At 37.3% G+C, this 22,843-nt stretch overlaps 1 pseudogene; it reads right to left on the minus strand.

Annotated features, from left to right (window-relative positions):
• LOC118573684 overlaps window positions 1-3,827 on the minus strand; it is a 7,034-nt pseudogene extending 3,207 nt beyond the window's left edge.
• Window positions 3,828-22,843: the final 19,016 nt, after the last annotated feature.

Genomic DNA, 22,843 nt, shown 5'->3' on the forward strand with positions numbered 1-22,843 from the left:
TCCAAATTTGTATGCTGAAGCTATGTGGAGGGCCTTAGGTAACTGGCAGATGGGGGAAGCCCAAGTGGGTGAGATTAGTGACCCCCTGAAAGAGGTCCCAGAGAGCTTTCTCCTTCTATCATATTAGAACAATGAAAAGATGGCTGATGATGAACCAAGTGGGCTTCAGTGGACATCAAATCTGTTGGTCGTATCTTGTATGTCACAGCCTCCCCAAACTGTGCGAAATAAACTTGACCATTTGTCGGCCACTCAATATACTGGGGTCTGTTAGAGCAGCCTTGAAGACTAAGATGAATGTGTAAGTATTCTCTACACTATATGCTCTACTGGAAACAGAAAAAACAAATACAGTCTGTGGTGCTTATTTTATTTAAAATCATGGCTTTTGAGGCAGAAAACTAAGTCTCCTGTAGCCAGCTTAATCATTCTTTCTCTTAATTATATATGATGCCTATATTTTGTTTATAGAATATTTTCCTGTTCAAAATGATAAAGATAATGCTTTTGCTAACAATCTTAAAATTTTGCTTTTGAAATTTAGTTCTTAATCCTATCTGAAGCTTATATGTGTGTATTAAAGAACTTGTACTATAGACATGAGACACCATACCTAGAATGGAGGTAAGGTCTTTACAAAGGTAATTAAGAAGTCATGAGGATTATCCATAATCTAATATGATAGATGCCTTTAGACTTTGACTTGTTTATTGGTCAAATAGCCAGTTACTTTTCACTTATTATTTATATTACACTCAAGATGACAAGTGTTGTCACAGTAAGCATCATGTTAAAGCTGTGCTCCATTTACACATTTCAGTAATCCCTAACAACCGCCCTAAGAGGTATTTATTATCATTTTACAGATGCACAAACTTCAGTTTAGGGAAGTGAAATACTTGGTTTGAGAATACAATATAAGTTGTGGAGTTTAGATTTAACATTAGGTCTTTAAATAGACATTAAAGGTAGAATACAGTTATTGAGACATTTAATAGTGAAGGATTATAGTACAGAGTCAGTTTACAAATAGCTATTATATGAATGGATAGACTGTGTGATGGCACAGATTATCGATGCGAAGACTCACATGAGGGCTTGCAGCAGAGACAAGGAAGACGCCACTGAACTGCCTCAAGAACAATCTGTTTCCCAGCCAGTCCACCCAGCATCTTCAAATATTTAAATATTTCTCTTAGTGCAGGATAACAGCCTGTGTACAAAAGAAATAATGTAAATTAGTTGGCTCATCCTGGGTAGCTTTAGACAGACTTTCTGTTGTTCTGATTATGTAACTTGCTAAGGCTTATTGAGATAGTTTGAAATACCGACCACATTACTCTCATTTGGCACTTAGTGCTACAGAAACTGTGATTCTGAGCTTTTCTCTTGGCCTAGAAATCTCTTTGTGGAAATGATGATTAGGTAAATAGGCTGTTACCTGTGGTTACCTAAGGAAAAGGTGTGTTGCCAAATGGATGCAATTGCGTAATAGCTTACTTCTGTAGTCTCCTCTAAAAAATGTGTGTGTGTGTGTGTGTGTGTGTGTGTGTGTGTGTGTCTCAGCAAATCAAAGCAACTGTCTCCCAAGATTATATGTAATATTACATAAAGCACCAATGCTAACCAATAAAATACATTTGGAGGCAAAGACAGATGAGTGAAGTAGAAAAATAAATGTCCCTAGTACTTGTTGTCCAATATTTTTTTTCTTCCACATTAGTGGAATTTATTATTTAATTATATATTTTTATCTGCAGCTGCATTTCTTGATTATTTTCTTTTAGTTTATGGTATGTGTGTGTGTGTGTGTGTGTGTGTGTGTGTGTGTGTCTGTGTCTGCCCTTTGTTGAAAGAATCATTCTTTGTCTTCAAGTCGTATACTCTATTATACTCTTTCTTTTTTTTAATTATTCTTTTCTTGTATATTACATCCTGACCACAGTTTCCCCTCCCTCTACTTCTCTCAATCCCCTCCCTGCCCCAGATCCACTGCTCTTCCATTTCCTTTCAAAAAAGAGCAAACCTCCCAGGGATATCCACTGAGAACAGCATAACAGGATGCTATAAGACTAGGCACCAACCCTCGTACCAAGGCTGGATGAGGCCATGCAGCAGGAGGAAAAGTGTCCCAAAAGCAGGCAAAAGAGTCAGAGGTAGCCCTGCTCCCACAGTTAGGAGAAGACCAAACTACATAGCTGTAACATATATGCAGAGGGCCTAGGTCAGTCTCATGTAGGCTCCCTGGTTGTCAGTTCAGTCTCTGTGAGTCCCTATGAACTTTGCTTAGTTGATTCTGTGGGCTATGTTCTCCTGGTGTCCTTAACCCCTCTCTCTGGCTCCTACAATCCTTCCCTGTTTTCTTCTGAGGGGTTCCCTGAGCTCCACCTAGTGGTTGGCTGTGTGTCTGCATCTGCTCCCCTCAGCTACTGGAGGAAGCCTTTCTGATGATGATTAGGATAGGCACTGATTTATGAGTCAGAATATCATTAGAAACCATTTCATTGACTTTTCTTTTTTTTCTAGTTGTGTTTGGTACTACTCCAGGTCTATGGGCCTTCCAGCTTCTGGTTCCTGGCCATATAAGCAGTGCCAGGCGTGGGATCCCTGTAGTGGAGTGGACCTCAAGTTAGACCAGTTATTGATTGGCAGTTCCTAAGAGCTCTGAGCCACCACTGTCCCAGAACATCTTGCAAGCAGGACAGGTTGTGGGTCAAAGGTTTTGTGGCTGGGTTGGTGTCCTAGTCCCAGCACTGGGTGTCTGGTCTGGTGACAGAAGATGTCTGATACAGGCTTTGTGTCCTCCTCCATTACTAGGAGTCCTTCCTAGGGTCACCTTCATAGGTTCTAGGAAGTTTCCATATCAACCTCCCCCAAGCCACTCCCGCCTCATTCCAGTTGTCTCTACCAGTACCCTCCCGCACCTGATTCCTCTTGTTCCCATCCACACCGGCCCCCAGTCCACCTGCATAATTTATTCTATTTCCCCTTCCAAGGGAGATCCATGAATTCTCCCCCACCCCCAGCTCTCTTTGGTATTTAGTCTCTCTGGGTCTGTGCATTATAGCGTGATTATCCTTTACTTAACAGCTAATATCCATTTATAAGTGAGTATGTATCATGCTTGTCTTTCTGGGTGTGGGTTTCTAGTTCCATCTTTTTGCCTGCACATTTCATGATGTCATTTTTTTTTCAACAGCTGAGTAATTTTGTAAATGTATTACATTTTCTTTATGCATTATTTGGTTGAGGGACATCTAGGTTGTTTTCAGTTTCTGGCTATTACGAAGAAAGCCTCTATGAACATATTTGAGTAAGTGTCCTTATGGTAGGGGAGAACTTTTTTTGGGTGTGTGTCTGAGAGTGGTATAGCTGGGTCTTATTGAGTTAGACTGATTCCCAATTTTCTGAGGAACTTCCATTTTGATTACCATGGTGCAGAAGCTTCTTGGTTTCATGAGGCCCCATTTATTAACTGTTTACCTTAGGGCCTGTGCTAATTGTGTTCTGTTCAGAAAGTGTTTTCCTGTGCCAATGAGTGGAAGTCTGTTTCTCCCTTTCTCTTCTGCCAGGTTCAATGTATCCAGCTTTATGTTTGAGCCTTTGATCCATTTGGATTTGAGTTTTGTGCAGGGTGATAAGTATGGCTGTATTTGAATTCTTCTATGTGCAGTCATTCAGTTTGACCAGCACCATTTGTTGAAGATGCTGTTTTTTCTTTTCTGGCTTCTTTATCAAAAATCATCTGTCCCTAGGTGTGTGAACATTTGACTGGATCATCAATTCAATTCCATTGATTAACTTACCTGGTTTTGTGCCGGTACCATGTTATTTTTATTGCAATAGCTCTGTAGTACAACTTGAAATTGGTGATAATAATAGCTCCATCAGTTCTCTTATTTAGGATTTTTAAAAAGCTATTATGGGTTTTCCATAATATTTCCAGGCAAAGCTGAAAATTGTCTTTTTAAGGTATGTAAAGAATTGAGCCTGGCATTTTTGGCACATGACTTTAATCCCAGCACTCAGGAGGCAGAGGCAGATGGATCTCTGTTAGTTTTAGGCTAGCCTGGTCTATATATTGAGTTTCAGGACAGCCAAGGCTACTGTTATGTCCAGATCACAGGGACCCCTAAAAGACCATCATGCAGACCAAATCCCAAATGTAAAAGCAAAGAGCCTTTATTTTCAAGCTTGGAGCATGGACACTGTCCAACTCAGCAGTGAAAGCAGAGAGCCCTGAGCCCAGGCAGGGTGGGGATTTTATCATAGCAGAGGTGGGGGTGAAGGGATTTCTAGGGTTCAGGACCCTGATTGGCTGACATTTGTCTAGGGTTATAGGGAATGTTTGGAATTTCAGGTATTTCCCCTTAGATACAGGCCCTCCCAGTATGGGGTCAGCTTATAACTTTTCTTGGGTCCAGGTGTTGCCTGTCAGAAGCTGTGTCTGGGCCTCTAAGCCTGTCATGGCAGCTGTGTGGTCAAGCTTTTTTGGCCACCCCCACACTACATAGGTGAGATGCTATCTTTAAAAAACAAAACAAAATCACAATAAAAGCAAAAAAGACCAAAACCAAAACCAAAACCAATTTTGTGAAAAATTATGTTTGAATTTTGATGGGGATTGCATTGAATCTATAGATTGCCTTTGTAGTATGGCCTTTTTTATTATGCTAATCCTACCAATGTAAGAGTATGGGAGATATTTCCATTTTTTGATGTCTTCTCTAATTTCTTTCTTCATTGTCTTGAAAACTTTAATATATGAGTCTTTAATGTGATTTTTTAGAATTACCCTAAGATATTTTTGTATTATTTGAGGCTATTATGAGAAGTGTCATTTCCTTGATTTTTTTTCTTGGACTGTTATTTGTATATAGGAGGGATGCTGATTTTGTGAGTTAATTTTGTAACTAGCTACTTTGCTGAAAACTTTTATCAGTTGTAGAATTTTTAGGATCACTTATGTATATTATCATCTTCAAATAGTGATACTTCGACTTCTTCTTTTCTAAATTGTGTCCCCTTGGTCTCCTTCATTGTCTTGTTGCTCTCGCTACAATTTTGAGTACTATTTTGAATAGATGGAGAGAATGGACCACATTATCTTCTTCCTGGTCATAGTGGAATTGCTTTGAGTTTCTCTCCATCTAAGTTGATGTTGGCTATAGGCTTTTTGGAAACTGCCCTTATTTTATTATGTTGAGGCATGTCTTTTGTATCCCTAATCTCTCCAGGACTTTTATCATGAAGGGACATCATGGATTTTGTCAAAGGCCCTTTCTGCATCTAATGAGATGATCATGTCCTGTTTGTCTTTCAGTTTGTTTATATGATGGGTTACACTTACTGATTTATGTATGTTGAATCATCCCTGCAGCTATAGGATGAGGTTTTCTTGATCATTGTGGATGATCTTTTGGATACGTTGGATTTGGTTTACAAGTTTATTATTGAGAATTTTTGCATCTATGTTCATAAGGAAAATCATTCTGTAATTTTCTTTATTTATTGGTTCTTTATGTGGTTTGTGTAACAGGGTAACTGTGGCCTCATATAAAAAACTGGGTAATGTTCCCTTTTTTTTTCTATTTTGTGGAATAATTTGAGGTGTATTGACATTTAGCCTTCTTTGAAAGTCTGGTAGAATTCTGCACTAAAACCACCTGGTCCTGGACTTTCTGTGGTCGGTAGTCTTTTAATGACTATTTCATTTCACTAAGAGTAATAGGTCTGTTTAAATTGATTATCTGATTTTGATTTAACTCTGGTAAGAGGTCTATTGAGAAAATTATCCACCAGGCAGTGGTGGTACATGCCTTTAATCCTAGCACTTGGGAGGCAGAGCCAGGCAGATCTCTGTGAGTTCGAGGCCAGCCTGGGCTACCAGGTGAGATCCAGTTCAGGCACCAAAACTACACAGAGAAACCTTGTCTTGGAAAAAAAAAAAAGAAAAGAAAAAAAAAAAAGAAAATTATCCATTTCTTTTAGATTTTCCAATTTGGTGTAGTACAGGTTTTAAAGTATGTCCTTATGATTCTCTAGATTTTCTTGGTGTCTATTGTTATATCCCCTTTTTATTTCTAACTTTGTTAATTTTGAATTTTCTCTCTGCTTTTTAGTTAATTTGAATAGGGGTTTATCAATATTATTGATTTGCACAAAGAACCAACTCTTTGTTTCATTGGTTCTTTGTATTGGTTTTTATTTATTGATTTTATTTTAGTGATTTCAGCCCTATGTTTGATTATTTTTTGCCATCTACTCCTTTTGAGTATGGTTTCTTGTTTTCATTCTAGAGCTTTCAGATTTGCTGTTAAGTTACTAGTGTGACATTTCTCCAATTATTTTTTTAATGTAGGAAGTTAATGCTATGAGCTTGCCTCTTACAATACCTTTATTGTGTTCCATAAGTTTGGGTATATTGTATATTTATTTTCATTCAATTTTGGAAAGTCTTTCTTAGTTTATGTCTTGATCCATTTTTCATTCAGTAGTGAGTTGTTTTCATGCATTTGTAAGCTTTGTGTTGTTGTTGACATCCAGCTTCAATCTGTGGTGATCTGATAGGATGCAGGGTGTTATTTCAATTTTTTTCTAAGTGTTGAGACTTGTTTTATGTCAGAGTGTGTGGTCAATTTTGGAGAAAGTTTCCATGAGCTACTGAAAAGTGGCCTGCAGATTCCCAGGAAATGCTTGCTGGAGTTGGGAGCTGGGATAAAGCAGTGAATGGTGGACAGGGGAGTTTGAGGGTTATCTGTGTGGTCCTCTGGAGATGGGGACAGGAGGAGAAGGGAGATTGCAGCAGGTGGTCTGCTACAGAGCTGGGGACAAGACTGGATTTTGAGGAGCGGGAAGATCTGCAGTCAGCCTATCTGCTTTCCTGGCCTGAGTGGCCTCTGGGTTCCCTAGAAGCTCCAGGTGGAGTCGGGGGCTGAGATAAACCAATGAGTTGGGGGAAGGATGTTAGGGGAAGATCTATGTGAGACACAGAGGTGGGGGAAGGGAGGTGGTTTGTTGAAGAGCTAGTGATGAGACCTGGGGATTAGATTTGGAGGAGAGGAGAGAGAGGTGAAGATTTGCAGTTAGCCTACTTACTCCCCTGGTTGGACTGTGTTTTGATTTTTAATGATGAAATTTAAAGCTATGTTTTTTTTTAATATTATCTTGACTGTTAACATTCTGACATAAACAAATGTACTGGTTTTTCTTTCTGGCACAGTGCAACGGAAGCTGTGCTTTGGGGAGGAACCATGCAATTATGGATCTAGCTGTTTAAATAGAATTGCTCAAACAGCTGCTGATCTTTCCTCCTGGGAGAAAACAAACAAATTCCTCTAACATAAACAAGGAGAAAAGAAGAAAGAGATGAAGTACCAGTGTCCTTATACCTCTGAACACAAGCAGGGTTTCTAGGGAAAGATGAGACTTTCAGTTTATAGTGCCCAGAAAGTTTGTTTCTTACCACTGTGAAATGTACCATGCATAAACAAACATTAATTTCTCATTAAAAACAAAAAAAACTCTATTCACTCATTTACCTTCCAAGCCTTGTCTTCTAACAGTTTCTTGTGTAATTTTCTCATAAAACCTCAACAGTGTATCACCTGATCCTTAACTCTTTGTAATCTCTTCAGTGGGACTCTCTTCTTTTTCCATGCTATGGTGTGATTCATAGGCAGCCTATTATGAAGAATTGTCTCCTATATAGGGCTGGAGAGAAGGCTCAGTAGATTAGGGCATCAGTCCCCAAGCCTGATGAGCTGATCATTGGGCATATACCTATACCTATACCTATACCTACACCTATACCTACACCTATACCTATACCTATACCTATACCTATACCTATACCTATACCTATACCTATACATAGGGCAGCAGGAGATAAGTGACTCCTACAACCTCTACACATGCACCAGCTCCCCATTGTACATAAACTAAAATAAAATTCAATACAGTTTAAAAATCAACCAAGAATGTTCTCCTCTAATAGTTTTCCTTTTGCTTCTTTCAAGTACCCTAAGATGTTAAGAGTTACCTTTTTTGTGTGTTAAATGATTGGATTGAAAATTTCTATATATTTAAAAAAATGCAAGGAAATTAACTTGTTTTCCAGACTAACTTCTCATCAAAAATACTTCCACCTTGTGTGTGGGACTTGGCTTGCTCTGATTACCCAGAGCTTTGAGATGTATCATTACATTACTTATTTGAGATTTCTCAGTGTAGGGCACTTAGACTGTAAACTTCTACCTTATGGGTGCTTTCATTGTATCCCACAGATTTTAGTATATTGTGTTTTAATTTTTACTCAGTTCTAAGAATGATTTTATTCCCCTCTGAGTTTCTTCAAGGACCTATTTATTACTTACTAATGTTTTGTTTAATTTCCATGAGTTTGTATATGTTCTGGGATTTCTCATGCTATTGATTTGAAGCCTTATTCCATTGTGATCTAATAGAATGCAAGGAATTATTTAAATTTTATTGTATTTGTTAAGACTTTTTGTGTCTTAAAATATCATTTTAAAAAGAGTTCTGTGGACTGCTGAGGAAAAAAAATATGTGTACTGCATTGTTTGGATGGAATGTTCTGTAGAGGTCTGTTAAGTCCATTTAATCTATTTTGTCATTTAATTAAGATGTATCTCTATTTTTTTTTCCTGATGATCTGTCAATTAGTGAGAACAGGATTTTGAAGTCATCTACTATTCTTGTACAAAGGGATTATTCTTTGATTTTACCTCTAATAGTACTTGTTTTGTGAATTTGAATGTACTTATGTTTGGGACATACATGTTTATTTTTAAAATTTAATTTAATTTTATTCTTATTAATGCATATTTTGTTAGTGCATATGAATACTTTGGCTGCATGTATATCTGTGTACAATGTGTGTGCATTACCCACAGAGGCCAGAAGAAGGTGTTAGATGCCCTTGAACTGGAGTTATAGATAGTTGTGAGATGCAACATGGGTGCTGGGTGCTGGGAATTCAACCCTGGTCCTCTTGAAGAGTGGCCAGTGTTCTTAACCACTGATCTATCTTGTTAGGCCCTGGGACATATATGTTTAGAATACTAACGTCTTCCCTGAATCAGTATGAAGTGATATTCTGTAGACAGAAGTTTTTGTCCTGTCATTAGCTCCCAAATAAACACACTAAGGCTTATATTAGTTATAAATATTTGGTCAATAGCTCAGGCTTGCTACTAGCTAACTCTTACATTTAAATTAACCCATATTTCTTACCTATGCTTTGCCACATGGCTTGGTACATTTTCTCAGTAAGCCATGCCCATCTTGTTTATCTGGGTCTGCCAGACCATTCTTCTCCATCCCAGCATCCTCAGCTCGATTGTCCCACCTAGCTTTATCCTTCCTTGCTATAGGCCAATCAGCTTCTTTATTAGCCAATGAGAATAATACACATTGATAGTGTACAGAAAAATTATTCCACAGAAACATTCTTTATCTTTTCTCACTATGTTTGATTTGAAGTCTATTTTTTTCCTTTATTAGAACAGTGACACCTGCTTGTCTACTTGCTTTGAATACATTTGTTTTTACCCTTTCACCCTAAGATGGTGTCTGTCTTTTATGGTAAGGTGCATTTCTTAGAAGCAACAAATAGCTCATGCTTTTTCATATAATCAGTTTGTGTCTTTTGGTTGAGGAATTGGGTCCATTAATATTCAGAGTTATTATTGAAAATTTTATTAATTCCTGCTATTTTGTTGATTTTGTAGTGTTTTTTCTTTTCCTCTCTTGATTATAGTAATTCTAGAATGGTTTATTCTTCCCTGTGGCCTGCTTCATTGGGTGGATGTATCTTCTGTGGAGATGGCTTAGTGGTCATAGTGCCTTTAGTCTATTTTTATTGTATAAAATTCTTATTTTTCCCTCAATTATGACAGATATCTTTGCTGGGTAAAATACTTATGATTGGCAATTGTTATCTTTCAGAACTTGAAATAAATAATTTCTAAGCCTTTTTGGCTTTTAAAGTTTCAGTTGAATAATCCAATTGACCTTTTTTTTTTTTAAATGATTTGGAATTTCTCTCTTGCTGGTTTCAATATACTTCTTTGGTACTGTATACTTAGTATTTTAATAACAATATGACTAGATTGAGGTTCTTTTCTGGTCTTGTATGTTCGATATCCTAAGTATCTCCTGAATCTGGATTGGTATCTCTTTTCCTAACTCTGAAATTTTCCGTTATTTTTTTAAAAATAATTTTCTATGTTTTTATAAGATTATTTTTCTTATGTCTACAACCACTAAACTTGATATTTTCAGAGGGTACTGTATATTTTAGAATTCTTTTTACTAATACCTTCTTATTCTTGTTTTATTTTTGAACCACTTTGATTGGATTGTTCTAATTTGTTCACAATGTCTTCCAGTTCAGATGTTCTGACCCATTCTGCTGCTAAGTATTTCAACCTAATTTTTATTTCCAACATTGCAGTTTGGTTGCTACTAAATAATTGTATCTCTTTGTTGAAATTTTTATTTCCTTCTTTTTCATAGTCTTTCTTATTTCATTCAGCTGTTTGTATCTTTGACTATGTTTATAATCACTAGTTTGAGTTCTTTGTCTGGGATTTTATCTAACTCACTAGCACTAGATGCCATTGCTATGATACTAATGCTTTTCAAAGGGGTTGTGTTGTCTTGGTTTTTCATGTTTCTTAGGAAACTGCATTGGGATTTATGTATTAGTGTTATTTCTTTGCTTGGCTTGACTTCATGAGCTCATCCTTTCAGTTGAACTATTTTCTTCTTTTTTTTAGGGAGACTTTGTTCATAACATAGTTACACATCATTGAATGATCAAGTTCATTACTGTGGGGTACCCAGTACCTTCCTTCACTCATTCATACTGTAAGCACTTAGTGAGATTGCATCAAACACTGTCTAAGGGTTATACAAAGAACTACCCATGATTCCTGTCTTTTACAGCCTCTTAAATGAGAAAGCCGCAGAAAACAAATTAAGTAGTGTAATCAGCACTCTGATCAGATAATAGTGAATGACTGGAAATATTTTCCAAATTTCATATGGTGAGGAAATTTGATGTGGACAATGGCTAAGTACAAGTTTGCAAAAAGAGAGAGACATTTTAGCAGAAAACAAACACAGATAGAGGGTTTTTCAGTTGGAGTAACATATCTCACATGTGATGTGGGGAGGAGCCATAAGAATTCTTTATACTGAGAGTCTCACCAAGGACTGTTGTTAGTCGACATAATACTTTGGAAAAATGTAATCATCTAGTTGAAGCATTTTCAGAATTGAAGTAGTACTTGTACATGGTGTCATTGAGTGTCTAGTTCAGAAAATAATTCTTCTTACCAGGAAATATGGTTGACTGGTGCAAGCACTATATTATTACCCAAATATGTTATTAATTGGGAAAGCAACTATAGCTGTTTGGTACTACTAGACAATTGTCATACTAGTCAATTAATAACAGTCTATCTCTATTGTTATATTTTGTTTTAAAATTCATGTCCCTGGACTTACTCAGTCTTCAGTTTCTCTTGATCTTCACTGTATTTTACCATATATTTTATGTTTCATTTAATTTTATTATTGACAATTTTTTATGCAATGTATTTTGATCATATTCTTTTCCCTCTCTAGCTCCTATTGTAATATTTCATGTTTGGAACTTTATATTTTATAGTTTTATTTTATTGATTTCTAATCATTAAGTCAGAATTTAATTAGGTTGGATATGATTTATTTTACCTCTTTAATTTTTTCTTTATCTCTTTACTTGAAAGATGTTGACTACTTCTTTCACTACTTCTTGATTAAAAATCTTTCACTACATCTGTTAAGTCCTCAGCCTTAAACAGGTCACTGCTAGCAATATGTTTCAAGGTCCAGGGAACATGATGGAAGGCAGTGGGTGCTTGTATGTGCTGAAGGATGGGAAGAACTATGACATGCTGTCCTTTGGACATGGCAGTGTCATTGCAATAATGAACACCCTGCAGCTGTGGGCCTCCAGAGCTCTGCACACACACACACACACACACACACACACACACACACACACACTCACACTCACAGGAGGAAGAGTGATCTGGAAGAATGATGACAGCAGCAATGAGAGAGGAAAGGGAAAAGACAGGGTAATGGGGACTGAGTATGGTCAGAATATGTTGTATACATGCATTAGGCTGACAAACAAACAAATAACTCCAGTAAAAACACTCGAATACGTCACAGAGAGATGATTTATTTACTTAATATCAAGTCCTTCAGTATCTGCTCAAATTAAGGCATTTCTCATGGGAAAAGTAATTTCAGTTCCCTTGATTTTTGAGGTTTGTTTTATGGTTGACAATATTGCTCCGATTGCCTATATCCTTGTTGTTTTTCTATGTAGTTTTGTCATTTGCTGTGAGAAGGTTTTATAGTCTCCAAGTACAGTCATGGACTTGTTTATATCTACTTTATGTTTCATTGATTAATAAGTGTTTATTTTTGTTCATTATTAAAGTTATTGTATTCATATTTCAACATAACATATTTTTTGAAAAAAATTGTTTTTTTCTAAATATTGAATTTAAACAACTTATTTGTTTTCTTTTTATAACTCATTCTGTTACTTGCTCATCTGTTAAATGCCATAATTCATGGATTTTTGATGGAGGGGGAGTAGCCAGAGGCTGCTTTCCCTCCTGGGCTCCATTTGGGTCCTCTCGCTTCTTTAGCAGATTTTATTTTATTTTATTTTTTTTTTTATCATTTTCAGGAAGGGCTTTTGGAAAAGCACAACACCAGGTGACTCTAGCAGATTCCATGACACAATATCACAGGGATTTACCCTCCACCCAGCAGAAACATCTTTCTTTTCCTGTGTAAAAAGCAATTTGACTTCTTATCGTGCTGCTTTCTGATGTCTCGGGCAGTCTAGATCTCTCACTGAGATCTAAACATTCACAATACATATATTTCCATTAGGACTGAGTAAACTATTCAAAAGGCATATTTTAATCAGAATGGACATGTTCATGACAGCTGAGAGACAAAAGTTTTCTAAGAAAATAGCTCTTGTTTGATCTTCATGAGATCGTCAGTAGAAAAGGATCCAGTTGTAGTTCTGGCTTTACTTTTGCACAAACATGGTTCTAATCCACCCACTGGAGTGGCATTTTCCCTCTTAGCATTGATGACCATCATGCTGCCAAACCTAGTACATTCTTTTTAATTGTCACCTAACTTAAACTCTAAGGTGTATTCCTCATGTCCTCAACTTTCTTCTCTTGATTTCCAGTGAAATACCTTTTCCCTGATTCCTACCTGCCAGCCTTCATTAGTCTTTTTGGGAATATTCTTATTCTTTTGCTGTTTCTAAATATTGACAAGTGGTCCTCAGCCCATGGTACTTCTGTTTGCTCCAGATGATTGCATATGCTCTTATCAGTCATAGTTTCTCTCTATAGTTGATGGCTTCCCAGATTTTAGATATAGTCAGTTTTTTTTTCTGGTTAATTCATTCATTCAAGAAAAACATAGTTAGCATCTCTCAAGTAAATGATGGTTAGTGCTATTCTAGGCACAGTGAACAATACATATGTTAGTCAGTGTTCTTTTGATGTAAAGAGACACCATGACCAACACAACTCATAAAAGAAAGCATTTCATTGGGGCTTGCTTACAGTCTCAGAGTCTATTATCAGCATGGCAGGAAGCATGGTAGCATGCAGGCAGACATGGTGCTGGAGAAGTAGCTGAGAGTTCTACTTCTGGATTTTCAGGCATCAGGTAGAGGTAGCACTGGGTCTGTTTCAACATTTGAAATCTGAAAGCCCACCCCCAGTGACACACTTCCTCCAACAAGGCCACACCTACTAATCCCTATCAAGAAGTGCCACTCCCTAATCACCAAGCATTCAGATATATGAGCCTATAGGGGTTATTCTTATTCAAATCACAACAACACATAAACTAAATGCTGAATAGAACTTGCGTTTCATTGATTATAGAGAGGCAATATATAACCCCCCCCCCCCACACACAACACAAATATATACATGTATCAGAGGATGGCAAGTACTATAAAGCATACGTTGGGGAAGTGCAAGAGAGTCCCAGGAGAAAGGATCATCACACATCACAGTTTATAATAGGGTGGTTTAAGAATTGCTCACTGAATAGGTAACCTTCTAACAAAGAGCTCAAAAGTGGGAAGGCATCATGCAAGTCGATATATGGGATATGAGAATTCCCATAAAAAAGAATGGCAAATTCAAAGCCTTAAGGCCCTGTGCTATTCTGAGTCACTTCTTCAGGCAGTATGTTTGGAAAATTGGTTTACATTTGGGAACTGAGCAAGAGATTGTGATTTTTTCCCCCTGCAGAGGGCAACTACTTCAACTTGCTGATCTCTTCTTGCTTTCTGGGATTACTGATATTAAGCAGTACTGGTACTGGCTGCCCCTTTATTCTGTCCCCAGAAATACTAAGTGCTTTTAGGCATCCAGTTGATATCAAGTCATTACAGAAATTGTGGACTTCTGGCTTCTGGCAGTTAAATTATGGCAATTCTGTATTTATCCCTCCATTCAGTACATCTTGTCTATGAAGAAGAGCCATCGTTAAGATGATTAGTCATGCTGGTCCCATGCTTTTGCAGATCCTAGATGGCTTGGGTGAATGATGCATCTCCAAGCCCTCTTGTAGGACATAATCTATGTCTTCAGGCATTTTGAGATATTCCAGCATATATACTTCCCCCAGCCACTTTATTTCTGCCTCTACCATCTGCCAGAGAAGGACTGGCATTTCTGTTATACTGAGGAGTCTAAGTCCCAACCCAAGAAAAAGTGTACCCATCCCTAAAAGTCTTGATTAAGATAGGAATTTCTGTATCTGAAATGTTTCTAAATTAATGCATTCTTGCATATATTCTGGAATTCCAGTCCCTGTCTCAAATTGCCAATGGAGTCTCACCTCAGATGGACTTTCTTGGCTCATGCAGTACATGCCAGCTGGTTCTTACTGTTCTCCAGGTGTGTCATCTACTTTGGCAAGTGACCAATTAGATTACAGTAGGATTTGGCCCTCCTCGGTGTTCTGACAGCCAGTATGAGATGGTAGGCTCACCTGTTGTCTTGTGGGGTTGAGGCTCCCTCTCTTCCCCTGAGCAGGTTTGAATTATCTAAGGGCACTGAACTGTGAAGGAAGCTCCATGATGGAATCTGTGTGTGAGGATGCAGAGCTGACTTCTGTGAGCAAGGTGTTCATTTCCACAAAAATGTCTCTAGGTCTTAAAAGGATGCATCCCTCTGGAAAGAAATTGGTCTTTTTCAGTGTTTTAGTCACACTGGGATTATGTTCATAGATTTAGTTGCAAATATTTGGTCACCCCCCCCCCCCCCGCACTTCCACCTCTGTCCACTTACTTTCAGGTTTTTTTAAAAGATTTTTTTCAGTATGCTCTTTCTGTTTTGTGGTTTTGAAAGTTTTTTTTTGTCCTGATATTTTTTATGCTGGGATAATTTTTTTCCATTGCAAAAAAAATTTGAGTAGTAGGTGAGTAAAGTTCAAACATTGTACATAATGTAACTATGCATAATGGGAGGTATGTCTGTGAAAATTGCACTTTGCCACTAAGAAATATTTAAACCTGGGAGAGCCAATGACAATAGTGAAAATTGAGGAATTTGATAAAAAATATAGAGCTATCCCAAGCTCAGAACTTGTAAGTATGCTCTTGAAAAAAATTAGGACACACTTTGTTGTCCTTGTAATGATTCACATATAAAAGAACAGCTTGATAAAAGATGAGTCAGAGAAAAGCCATTAGTTATGGGCAGATCCTTGCAAAATTCAGCAAGGCATAATTTAGCAGGCAACGAGCCTCATCTCTTATCACCAATCACTTTAGAAAAATGTTTCTTCACTTACAGAACTTACATTCTAATCATCTGACATTTAAATATGGTTTTCATCATTAATGAGCTTTTTGTACAATGGGGGCATAACATTTTCATTTTCATTTCACACATGAAATGGAAACATGCAGTAACTATGGCCATTTAGGGGGTCTCTCAAGTCTTGATTGGAACTGGAATTTATTGCTACAGCTGAGTTTTGGACTTAATGTTTCCACTAATCAAAGAGACAACATAATCCTAAAATAAAAAAAAGTCAGCAACGATGGCAGAGGATATGAGAATCATAGAAAGTTAGTCTACCCATTCAACACCTGGGTATGTCCACATTTTACATAAACAAGGTCCAATGTAGTTCACAGAGACAAATACTGTTTTCCTAGATGTTGTGATGAGTCCTGAGTGAATAATAATGATATCTTACATGGGCTGGGATCCCAGACTTAATAAAAACTGGAAAACGAGAAAGCCAGCTGAGTTCCAGCATCCTCTCTTTCTGCTTGAGGGTACAATGTGACTAGTCACCACACTCCCACTGGCATGCCCGACCTGTCATTATGAATGACTGCATCAGTTCAAAATGTGAGCCTGAACAAACTTCTCTTCATTAAGTTTTTCTTCCCTCTAGGGGGAAGGGTTTATGTATTTTCTCTTCTTCAATATACAGACAAGATGAGACTGTGGATGTTTTTACTTACCTTATTTCACTAATGAAAAAAGAATTAATTTCCCTTCTTTAATACACAGACAAGATGAGAATGTGGATGTTTTTACTTACCTTATTTCACTAATGAAAAAAGAATTAATCATCCTTATAATAACTGATGTAATTCAGATATCAGTACTTTTAGAACTCAGATTTCAACAGCAGTTTGTAACCAGAAACTGAACATAGAGATACTATGGGCTGTTAAAGCACAGTTTGTTATAAAGGGTCTGCACTTTAAACTTAATGTAACAAGATAAATTGCTGCACAAGATACTCTCTAGGAAAGTGGCAGGTGAAAGCCTGACTCATAGGAAAAATAAAAAAAAGGTTTGCATTACAAAACTGTATGATTAAAAAAGGAGGGGGTTAGCATTTATCTCACCCTTGCTGTTTGCCAATTATCCTAAATAGATTATCTCTGTTAAACCTTACCATAGTCCTGTAAAGTTTTATATTCTTTGCACAGGTGAGGGGAAACTGGGTAGTTATGGTTTGCCTGAAGTCATATGACCTTTGAAAAATGAACTGAGTCACCTTTGTAACAGCTTTGTAGTAATTCAGAAATGAGACAAAAAGCAGAGGGGAGAAAAAAAGGATACACTACAAAATAATAATAGCTAATAGCTGGAGAGATGGCTCAGAGGTGAAGAGCACTGGCTGCTCTTCCAGAGGTCCTGAGTTCAATTCCCAGCAACCACATGGTGGCTCATAACCATCTGTAATGAGATCTGGTGTCCTCTTCTGGCATACAGGAATACATGCAGGCAGAACACTGTGTATATAATAAATAAATAAATCTTTAAAAAAATAATAGCTAACAATGGTTTTGTTAGAGACTTGATCCTGAATTCATTATGCTTATTGATACTTTCAGTTTTCTCAATGGCTTGATGAAGTAAGTATCAGCAATATCACAATTTTACAGATATAAATACACAAAGATGATTGAGTCACTTACATAGGTCATCTGAGAGTGGTGGGAATTTAAATTCAGATGATCTGATCTTAGGGCCATTTCCCCATTGAAATAAAATGCCCCTGCTTAGCATTTAGGATTGTATTAAGAAGAGAGAGTACTACATGCAATTCTTATCCTTCCCTCTAATAGCTAGTTCTGCCCTCTGGTTTCTCCCAGTTTCTTCCACATTTGACACATTTATTTTCCAAATGAGATGCTGCAGGATGAATTTTATCTTATTTTATTTAATTTTAGATATATTTACTTTATCTTACAAGTATGATTGTTCTACCTGCATGTATGTCTGTTCATCATGTGTGTGCCTGGTGCCCTCAGAAGTTAGAAGAAGACATCAGATCTCCTGGCACTAGAGTTGTAGATGGTTGTGAGTTACAATGTGGGAGCTGGAAGCTGAGCCTGGATCTTCTGCAAGAGCAACAAGTACTCTTAACTGCTGAGCCATTTCTTCAGTCCACCAGTTCTTTTTCTTAACTGTTACAGTACTTACTCTTATTACTTGCAAACTTTTTGCTTTACACATATACCTCTGTTGATTTCAGAAACACTCCTTGTGAATGCTTATGGTCCTTAGTTTAAAAGCTGATGAAACCAAAGCTTAACATTGTGAAGTCATTTGTATATGTTCATATGGTAAACAAGTGGTAGGTCAGAACTCAAAACTAGATTTGAATGACTCTTACTCTACTGGGAGGAATATGAAGTAGCATAGAGACTAAGATTCATCATGCTCTTGCAAAACTGAACAGCAGTTACCATATGCTCACATCTGCAAATGCTCACAGCAGGTTTATTTTACTATCCAATAACCTCAGATCAGCTCAGTGAGCTCTGGTAGGTGAATGCCCGAGCAATCTGCGGTAGTCCTGTACCAAAGAATACTACTTAAATAAAAAGTTATAACCTGTTGCTCTCATTACAGATGGTTGTGAGCCACCATGTGGTTGCTGGGAATTGAACTCAGGACCTCTGGAAGAGCAGTCAGTGCTCTTAATATCTGAGCCATCTCTCCAGCCCCAAAGTCAGCTTTAAATTTTCATTGAACTGGGACTACAAGAAGACCAATAGTGTTAATTTTTTTAGAGAAGAGCGGAAACAAACATTTAGGAAGACTTATGAAATTTTGTAGATGATATACCAATAGGCCATTTTACTCTGTTTTCTGGGATAGATGATTTTGTCCCTTTTCTTCAGTTGTCTCATTTGTCCAGTGTTCTTCAGATTCCTTAGCCTTCATTCTCCTAAAAGACAAAAACAAAAACCCTTCCCCAAGATTAATTTTGGGGAGGTTCCCTTTTGGCAAGTTACATCTGATTAAATAAAAAGGCATGTATTAATGGTATAAGTTAGTTTAAATTGGATGGTCATGTTGGTTGATGAACTATCACCTCCTCTAATTAAGAGGTCTCTCTTGTTCAAATCGAACCTTTATCAATTTTGATGGTACCCACAGCTTATCTTCTCCTGCAGAAACAAAAGCAAAACCTCATTCCCAATGTAACACATATCCTGGTTTCCATTCTGAGGTCAGCACATCCTTGAAGTATATAGGCTGATTTAATTCTGTAATTTTTTTCTATTATCCAATGTCTCTCTGCAGCTGTTGTTCCTTTTTCATTAGCATTGAGAAAATTCAAAGTTAATAAAGCATTGTGCAGTCTATTTCTGGGGTTTTTTGTTACCCCTTTCTGTTTATTTATCATGTCCTTTAGAGTTCTGTTGGATCTTTCTATAACTGCTTGGCCTGTAGGATTATGTGGTATACCTATAATATGCTTTATATTATAATAAGCAAAAAACTATTTCATTTTAATAGAGACATATGCTGGAGCATTGTCAATTTTAATTTGTGCAAGTATACCCATGATGGCCATAACTTCTAGCAAATGAATGATTACAGAATCAGCTTTTTCAGAACTCAAAGCAGTCTCCCATTGAAATCCTGAATAAATATCAATGGTATGGTGTACATATTTCAATTTTCCAAATTCTGAAAAGTGAAACTCGTCCATCTGCCAGATTTCATTCCTCTGAGTACTCTTTGGGTTACATCCTGTTGGTAATGGTGTCTGATTGTAGAAGGAACAAGTAGGACGTTTCTTTACAATTTCCTTGGCTTGTTGCCAGGTTATGGAAAATTCCTTTTTAAAACCTTTACTATTGACATGATTTTTTTTATGAAATTCTGAGGCCTCCAGCACATTTCCTATCAATAATTTATCAATCTCATCATTACCTTGTGCTAAAGGGCCTGGCAGACCAGTATGGGATCGGATGTGAGTTATATATAAAGGATGACTCCTTTCCCTGATTGTATCTTATAATTGATAAATAGTGAAGTTAATTCTGAAGCATCAGGGATAAATTCTGCAGTCTCAATATATAATACCACTCTTTCAGAATACTGAGAGTTAGTAACTATGTTGAGAGGTTCTGAAAAATCCATTAATATAGGAATGTGGAGAAGAATGGGATGCCAAGATGAAGCCACACATACACACACAGCCAAGAAGAATGGACAGCTGAATTAAAAAAAAAATCAATAATTTTTAGAATTTAAAATCCTGAATCATGACATGACACTAATGGAATTCAGATGTTTCTGGTACATGGACTGCTTTCATCAAATGTGAGGTCGAACTGTTGACCTTGTATACATCCTAGTTCACAAATGAATCTGTCAGATACGCTAAGCCTATAGGCTGAAGATGATGCCCCAACATTGCGAAGAAACCTCAAGTGACTGTCCAGACAGCTGGCTGTTTCTGTCAACTCACATTTTTTTGTAAGCTGCTTGCATGCACTTCCTGTTTTTGTTTTTTATTAGGTAGTATTATTTTCCTCTTGGGTCTCTGAGGGAGTTGAAGATCAGTTAGTTATAGTTATAGTTTTCCTTGTTAAGGATTTCAGAAAAGAAACTCACTAGAGGTGTAAGTGTATAAATTTGAAAGATGTTATAAGACAGTTCTGTTAGTAATATAAGTTAGGATAGAAAGTGAATCAGGTACATTTTGGACTTACCAAAATAGGATAGATAATGGAATTATTTTCTCTGAATTTGTCAAATGCAACTGGACTAGACATTGTTTAGGTATTTATTGCTTGTATATATGGTATATAGTTATTGTACTTTTGTATATAGTTTTTCTTGTATTAGTTATAACTTTTTCCTTTTTTTCTTTTCATTAAAATAGAAAAGGGGAAATATAGTGATATTTTATTTGTATTGAAATGTATGTTAATAAAGTTTCCTTGGGGTCAGAGCAAACCATAGCAGAAGCTGGGCAGTGGTGGTGCACACCTTTAATCCCAGCACTTGGGAGGCAGAGCTAGGTGGATCTCTGTGTGTTCAAGGATACTGCCAGCTTGGCAACACACCCTTTAATCTCAATATCAACCATAGAAGACCTGGAGGTCTGTACAGACAGGCAGTGATGAGGAGGTCATGTGGGTGGATTTACAACCAATGAGAAAGCAGAACAGAAAGTCTATAAAAAAGAAAAAAAAAACACACACACACAGAAGTAGCTCTCTTGTGGAGAGGAAAGGCAGAGCAGCAGTGAAGGGTAAGGTTTTCAGCTCTCAGCTATTGCTCTGACCTCTTGGCTTTTAACTCTGCAATTGGCTCTGTGTTTCTTATTTAACAAGATGGTTACATGTTACTACATACAATAACTTGGGTAAGTTTCCAGGCAATGATGATGAATGAAAAAGGCTAATACTAAAAAGTTTTGCGTTTAATGATTTGTTTGCATAATAATTTGAGTGACAGAATTTTAGAAATAGAAGTTAGATTAGTAATTGCCAAGGGTTAGGGATGGAGGGCAGGGATAGGGTGAGATGGATGTTATTAAGCACATGAGAGGAAATTTATAATCAGATGTGTATAGGCTGTGTTTGTTTGTTTGTTTTGTGTAGCATATTTTTGTGTTCCATTTTATAAGTGGATAAGTGAGGACAATACTACCACCTTTATGTTGTTTTTAGACCACACATTATCTTTTATTAAATATTTTTTCACACATCATGTTTTGATCATGTTGTACCTTCCCCCAACTCCTCCCAGGTTTTCTCCACTTCCCTAGCCAATCAACTTGATTTTCTTTCCCTTTCTCACTTTCAAACAAAAAGAAACAAAACCTCCACATAACCACAAAAATGAAAAAAAGAAAAAACTGGCAAAAGAACAATAAGAAAAAAAGCTGAAATAAAACAAAAAGATCTCAAAAGTACCTTTGAATTTGTTTTGTGTTGGCCAACTGCTTCTGGGCATGCTCTCTACTATGAACAGTGAGTAATATACCCAGTGACAATTCATTGGAGAAAATGGATTTTCCCTTTGTTTGCAGGTATCAGTTGCAGATAGTTACTTGGTTAGTGCTGAGACCTGCAGGCTACTTCCTCCTCTCAGTTCTGGGACCTACCTGGCTTGAACCTGTGCAGGCCCCGGGTGTTCTGCCATAGCCTTTGTGAGTTCATGTGTGCAACAGTACTGTATGTCTGGAAGACTGTGTTTCCTTGGAGTCATCCATTCCTTCTGACTCTTCATGTGGATCTCTGAACTTCAAGGAGAGGGGTTTGATGAAAGCATTTCAGTTAGGACTGATACTGAAAAGTCTCTCACTCTCTGCACGTTATCTAGTTGTGGGTCTCTGTTCACTCCCATCTATTGCAAGAAGAAGCTTCTCTGATGAGGGTTGAGGAAGGCACTGATCTATGATAGTAATATATCATTAGGAATCACTTTATTGCTATATTCCTTTAGCAGAATAATAGTATCAAGTTTTCTCCTAGGACCATGACCTGTCTGTAGCATGAATCTTAGAAGTTCTTATTGATAAAAACAAACCTGGATCTGGGTATTGGGGTGAATGCTAAAAGATCAGAGAAACAGAACAAGCCACAGCCACCTCACCTCACCAATTCCTCAGCTGATCCTGTTTCCTCAGAATGGAAGCTTCTGAGTCCTCATCCAAATGAATCTCAGCTGAACCGCTTCTTGAAAGCCAGAAAGCTTAACTGACCCTAGTTCCTGGCTTTCATGCCTTATATAACTTTCTGCTTTTTGTCATCACTTCCTGGGATTAAAGGCTCACTTCATGGGATTAAAGGTGTGAGTCACCATGCCTGGCTGGCTGTTTCCAGTGCGGCTTTAAACTAATAGAGATCTGGATGGATCTCTGCCTACAGAAGGCTAGGATTACAGATGTGAGTGCCATCATTTTCTGGCCTCTA

This window comes from Onychomys torridus, chromosome 1 (assembly GCF_903995425.1).
Source record: "Onychomys torridus chromosome 1, mOncTor1.1, whole genome shotgun sequence".
In the NCBI taxonomy this organism is placed as follows: Eukaryota; Metazoa; Chordata; class Mammalia; order Rodentia; family Cricetidae; genus Onychomys; species Onychomys torridus.